Below are 6,932 nucleotides of genomic sequence, written 5' to 3'. Positions count from 1 at the left end.
TTTTTCCTCATGTCATCAATCAACAGCTTTCTGGCACTCTGTATGTTCTTGGGTAAATAATAGTATATTTGTGCCCATCTAGCCTTTAAGGCTATTGTGCTTGGTGTTTTGAATTCACACAGAGAAGTCTGTATAATGTTAAATGCCATTCTCTTGTTGGCAAAAGTTTACATATGTGCATCTAGAGTTTAAAAAACTTCTATGTGCTTTAAAGAATTTTCTAACTCATTTAAGCTATACTCAAATTCACTGAAAATATTTACAAATATGCTTGATGAGTTGGTTTATAAATATCTTTTACCATATTAATGTATTTCATGTGACCCCTATCGCCACACAACCTCTGTACTATTGGTAAAGTTCTGGGTTTTGTTCTGTTTCATTAATTTGATGCTACCTTTGTTCTGTCATGTTGTGACATCTGTGTGTGTATACCCTTGTTTGTCGTGTTTTCCTTTTGTTGTATATCAAAAAATAAAACAAACAGCACTGGACAGGACCATGGGAAGGGACTGTTCCCTTGAACTCCTGCTGAGGACTGGACACCCGCGGTTTCAGAGCCGGGACAGGGGTAAGGCAGGGACAACAGCAAGAGGCAGGGCTGGGAGAGACTCTTTTAGTGTGCAAATCCAGCCCCAGAATCCACTTGCTCCGATTGAACATGGACAATCAACTTTCCAAGACCTTTTGTAATACGGTAGAGATTGCATGACTTGTAAGTGTATACACATGGTCAGATGTTTATTGTGAAATAAAGTTTGTTGTGTTGGAAAAAAATAAGCAGGAAACATTCCCCACAAAACCAATGGTTTCATGATATTGATTGGTCCGTTCCCTGTGTTTTCCATAAAGGTCTTGTTCCTTATTTGTATTTCAGACAAAGCTAACACTGCAGACAGGGGATGCAACCACATTTAACTTTGTACTAAGAAAATTTTCTTCATGTCTAAAACTACTAACTACTTTCCAAGGTGTTTATTTTTTCAGGCTTTTAAAGTATGAAAAAGAACTGGGGTCTGCAACCCCCCGCAACCTGATTTAAGTGAAGATAATGCAGTACTGCAGTGTATGATAAGCTTTATTAAAAGAAATTCGTAATAACTCAATCACGCAGACCTGCGTATTATATCAATTATACTTACCTACAGTATAGGTATAAATTAATACCTAAAGATAGTTGTTAAAAAATCACTTTAAAACAGGATTAATACGAACACATGTCCCTGCATCTGAGTCTAAAAGTTTTATTGAAAAGTTTGGTCACAGCACATAACAACAATCCAATTTAGTTTTGTTAAAAGAATGACGTGTTACATTAAAAAAAAATATGTTTGCATCTTTAAAAAAAATCAGATTCATTCAAATGACATACAAACGCAAACAGAATGAAAGTACTGTATTTAGTAACAATGATGTTGGGGTGTTCAGAAATTGCATACTCTAGGCCAGGGACTTTGGCTGTTAACTTCTACGTTAATGGGCAGCGTGGGCCTCTCTTACAGAGTGCTGTTTATAATGAGCTTTGCTTCGCTGGCTGGCTCATTCATTGTTAACAGTGTGGTGATTCACACAACACTCAGACCCAGAAGTGAGAACGGCCCACTTGTCACCTGTGCAACCCAGGCCTTAAACAATGCAGTCATCGGGCTCCAGTGCCCCCTGCTGACTGCAGGCACCACTTAAGAAGTCAAACGATTATGCGCTGTGGATTTCTAGTTTAGATAAAGCCCCCCCCCACCCCCACTTTGGAACAGTGTGACCTGACAATGTGTGAGAAAGACTAAGGTACTGTGAGATACCGTAAAGTCACAGTCTGTAACTTCCACACCAGCCTGTCTCTAGCTGTGTGGAAAACTGTGGAGTGTAGTCCTGCAGAGTGAAATCATGGTAAACACCTAAAGAAGTATACTGTAGCAGTGGGACACAAGTCATGGGAAATGATAAGAAAGCTTAACACATGCATGATCAAACTACGTCATTATTGTAAAAATCTGAAGTTTCTGTGGGCATCATACATAAGCAATGAAGAGTAGATGTGGCTAGAGAATAATATACTACAGTCTTCATTGAGGAGCACAGACTTGTGTTATATATGAGCACAGACTTGGGGCTACTTAAATAATGTGTACTCAGGCACAAGGTCTCACTGGTCCAGTAGTCCCACACCAGAGCCTGGCAGCATTCAATATCACTCTTACGTCTCTGCACTGGGTGCCTATAAGGCCATGTACTCAATATCAGATCCTGTTACTGACTTTAAAGGCTCTAAATAATCGTGCTCATACACCTCTGAACACCTTCGTGTTTACACTCCCTCCCGTAGGCTCCGTTCAGTTAAGGCTGGTCTTTTGCTCACTCAGGACTAAATCTCAGACTTTTGGTGCTTCTTCTGTCGCTGTTCACTGTTATAGAGACAAATTCTTTGTGTGTCTTCAAATACAATCACAAAACACACATTTTGGGGTCTTTGACTGAATGCCCCACGGTGTGTCCTGTATGTTATTATTTAATAATTTTTCTTTTACTTTTTTACTCATATCTGGCCTCCCACTGAAGCTCAGCAGGTGTAAGCCTGGTCAGTACCTGGATGGGAGACCTCCTGGGAAAAACTAAAGTTGGAAGAGGTGTTAGTGGGGCCAGTAGGGGGCGCTCACCCTACAGTCTATGTAGATAGATAATACTTTATTAATCCCCAGTATAGTAACAGGGACACTATACTGTAAAAAAAGGCACCGTCCTTCAGATGCGATGTAAAACCGAGGTCCTGACTCTCCTCTGTGGTCATTAAAAATCCCAGGGGGTTTCTTGAATAGAGTGGTGTTACACCGGTATCCTGGTCAAAATTCCCCCTGGCCTTTACCACTCATGGCCTCCTAATAATCCCCATCTCTGAACTGGCTTCATCACTCTGCTCTCCTCCCCACAGAGCTGGTGTGTGGGGAGTGTACTGGTTCACTATGGCTGCCGTCGCATCATCCAGGTGGTGCTGCGGGGGATCCCCACTACCTATGAAGTGCTTTGAGTGCCCAAAATAGCAGTATAAGTGTAAGGATATATTATTGTTTTTTTATCGTTATTTCTTTATCATTATTTACTGTTTCCTTGGGTTTGGAATGGTGCTTTATAAATAAAAGTTACTCTTATTATCTAATTTATATTTAGCTACAGCACAACCCTCCACTGAGTCATAGTAGAAAATACAAATCTAAACCCAGAAAACATAAGGTTACAAGTGAGAGGCCTATCTGCTTAATGTCTTTATTAATCCAAGGCTATTATTTTGCCATTTCTTCAAAGAAACCAGGGTTCTTTTTCTGTAATTCTCTGGGAAGATGTGTGTCCTGTTCTTAGGTTTAAATGCACTTAATAAGATACAAAACAAATAAGGACAGTTGTTGAACTTAAGTGAGTCATTTATTGTGATGACAAATATTTGTTAATATAACAATATAATAAACCATAAAACATTCCCATCAAATCCTTAATGAGCACCCTCACCATATCCCATATAAATCCACGAACGCATGCAGGAAAAGGTAAGTGATTAAATATTATTATAATAAAATAAATAATAAATAAAAGAAATTATAATACATAATACATTTTGTCCTGTTGCAATGGAGCAACAAAGATGTCTAAATAGAAACATAAAAGACCCTCCATACATAAAAACAGTCCCCTAAAACTCTGCAAAACACAAATTGCTTACTTATTACCCTAGACCTACCTAAAGGTGAATAACACGTTTTTCAATAATTATGTAAAATCAATTAAATGACTCAAATAATAAAACATTTTTTACATTTTCATAAAATGAATAATAATGCAACTAACTTAAAAGGCTGTTTTAAATAATGTTCAAGTACTATTCACTATTGTTAAATTTAGTTAATTAAAGAATCGATTAAAGCAATAGAGAACTCAGCATCAGTTAAATTAAAGTCCTTCAGGTAGCAGGAGCTGAACTCTGCCAGTACGCTGTCTTGCTCCTCTGGCTGACCGGCCATCCAGTCCCCCTGCGGCAGCTGTGCTTGGCACAGGCTGGGCACGGCGTAGTCACACATGGCATCGGTCTCGGCGAGGCTCTCCTGCAGCATCCCGCCGACTGCGCCGTACCCCAGTCCCTCTGCGAAGTGAGGGGCGGTGATTTCAGGCTGGCAGAAGGCGGTGTCCCAGAACGGAGAACCCTGGCTCTGCACGATGCCGCGGGATGGGTACGAGCTGATGCATCCGGGCCACCACGTCTGCGAGAGCTCCGGCAGGCCGGGCGGATCGATCCCTGGAGGCAGAGCCGGGGCCGCTTGAGCTGCAAAGGGAGATGCAGCCTGGAAGAGGAGCTGGCCTGTTGCTCCAGGGCCCTGGGGGATCCTGGTTGTTTCAGGAAGGCCTGGAGAAGGATGATGAGGGGTCGTCTGGTGGACTTGAGCTGGAAGGATTGGAAAAGGATGACGAGGGGCTGCCTGGTGTTCTTGAGCTGGAAGGCTTGGAGAAGGATGATAAGGGGTGGTCTGGTGTACTTGAGCTGGAAGGCTTGGAGAAGGATGACCAGGGTAGGTCTGGTGTACTTGAGCTGGAAGGCTTGGAGAAAGATGATAAGGGGTTGTCTGGTGTACTTCAGCTGGGAGGATTGGAAAAGAATGATAAGGGGTGGTCTGGTGTACTTGAGCTGGAAGGCTTGGAGAAGGATGACGAGGGGCCGTCTGGTGTACTTGAGCTGGAAGGCTTGGAGAAGGATGACCAGGGGTCATCTGGTGTACTTGAGCTGGAAGGCTTGGAGAAGGATAACCAGGGGCCATCTGGTGTACTTGAGCTGGAAGGCTTGGAGAAGGATAACCAGGGGCCGTCTGGTGTACTTGAGCTGGAAGGCTTGGAGAAGGATAACCAGGGGCCATCTGGTGTACTTGAGCTGGAAGGCTTGGAGAAGGATAACCAGGGGCCGTCTGGTGTACTTGAGCTGGAAGGCTTGGAGAAGGATGATGAGGGGCCGTCTGGTGTACTTGAGCTGGAAGCCTTGGAGAAGGATAACCAGGGGCCGTCTGGTGTACTTGAGCTGGAAGGCTTGGAGAAGGATAACCAGGGGTTGTCTGGTGTACTTGAGCTGGAAGGCTTGGAGACGGACGATGAGGGGCTCCCTGGTGTACTTGAGCTACAAAGGGACATGCCACCTGGCAGAGGAGCTGTCTTGTTTCTTCGAGGCCATGGGCAATCCGGGATGGTCCGGGGGAGCTTGGAGAGGGAGGGCGGGTTGCCTGGTCCACGAGAGCTGGAATGGGGGAGACAGACTGGCGCTGGGGTCGGCTCCCTCCCTCCGGGCCCTGAGCCAACGGAGATCGCTCAGGCAAGCTGGGGAAGGTGTCCACTGGCCCGCGCTCCAGACCTCGGCAGTCTGGCTCTGCTCCTGCCCCCGATGGCGCTGCAGCCTGCTCCTTGTTCCTGTAGAAACGCGCACGCCGGTTTTGGAACCACACCTGCAAGAAGTACAAGGGGCTGCATTAGTGGGGAGGCTCATTCCCGGTGCCTCATCCTCCTCACTAGTGCCTTGGCCAGCAGGCCACTCACCCCATGACTCTACAAGGGATGAAAACACACTGACTGAAGTTTATCTGCCATTTTCCAAAGCACTTAATGCAGCCTTCTCCGTGTGAAACAACACTGCGACAACACTTGGGTTTGACAGAGTGATAGGATACTCATTTTCTACACACTCCTTGAACTTTATGAGTTTGTTAGATTTACTTCTGAATTTATGAGAAAATATGGAAATAAATGTAATGAGCACTGTGAATAATTTAATGATCAAACATCGTTTTAATTATTACTTATTTGCATTAGCGTTCAGATGAGCATACATCTATATATTATTTCTTTGAACAATTTTAGGAACTGTTGCATCACCAGGTAAAAAAATGACCGACAGAACTCTATTTTTACTCCAGGAGTATTGTTATGATGACTTACAACATAACAGATTTTAATAAATGGCTTAAAGGAGAACCATATTGCATACTGCAAAACTGTCAGTAACTAAAATACTATTTGACAGTGACTCAGTCGGCAAATTAGACTTGAAGTGGTGGTGATACATCAGCCACTTCGAATCCGTTATAAACCAGCTCAGCGTGGCTCTCACTTGTGTATTGATACATGCATCAAAATAGGTGCACCACCCACACGCCTTCAGCAACGTTTAAATAAAGCCCATGATTACGGTTAACGAGATGTCTTAAAAGGCTACTTTAAATGTACTGTATTTTATGATCATGGTCCATTGTTGCTAAGAGTTTTGCTCAGATTGTACCTCTTACTACAGATGGAGCAGTGTTTATCGCCTAGCCTAGCGCGCACAGCGCAGGAAACGGAAGGGCGCCTGTACCTGGATTGTCGACTCGGGGAGCCCCGTGATGGCAGACAGCGATTGCTTCACCTTGACGTCAGGGTACTTGTTCAGCTCAAACGCCTCCTCCAGGCTGCGTCTCTGCGCTCCGCTGAAGGCTGTGCGTCTCCTGCGCTTCGGCGCCCCGGCGCACGGGCCCCTCCCTGCGGGAACACAATCACACGCGGTCAGCGACGTCCGCCTCGCGCCCCGGGAAGGCGCAGCTCACGCGGGGGACCCCCCACCCTTGCGATTCTCCCGGCGACGGCCAAGGAAGCTTAATCTTCCACGCCGGAAAATCAGCTCACGAGTGGGCATGGGGATTGCGTATGGCCTTCTCTGGACTGCGCAATTCTATCCAAGTAACAGAACATTTCTCAGAACCCGACCTGCCTGCTCCAGCATAAAGCTCAGAACGTGCCAACCTATCGAAATAAAATAGCATCGAGATGCAACAAAAGTGCAAATAAATTATTTCTAGTCCTAGAAGAGTACCCATCTGTCTTTTCTCTAAGACACTCTGCGGGGTCAAGTACAGTACCGAGATGCATCCCTAGAT

Source organism: Lepisosteus oculatus, chromosome 26 (genome assembly GCF_040954835.1).
Source record: "Lepisosteus oculatus isolate fLepOcu1 chromosome 26, fLepOcu1.hap2, whole genome shotgun sequence".
NCBI classification, from domain to species: domain Eukaryota; kingdom Metazoa; phylum Chordata; class Actinopteri; order Semionotiformes; family Lepisosteidae; genus Lepisosteus; species Lepisosteus oculatus.
The sequence above is the reverse complement of the archived record's forward strand: the minus strand, read 5'-3'. Positions refer to the sequence as shown.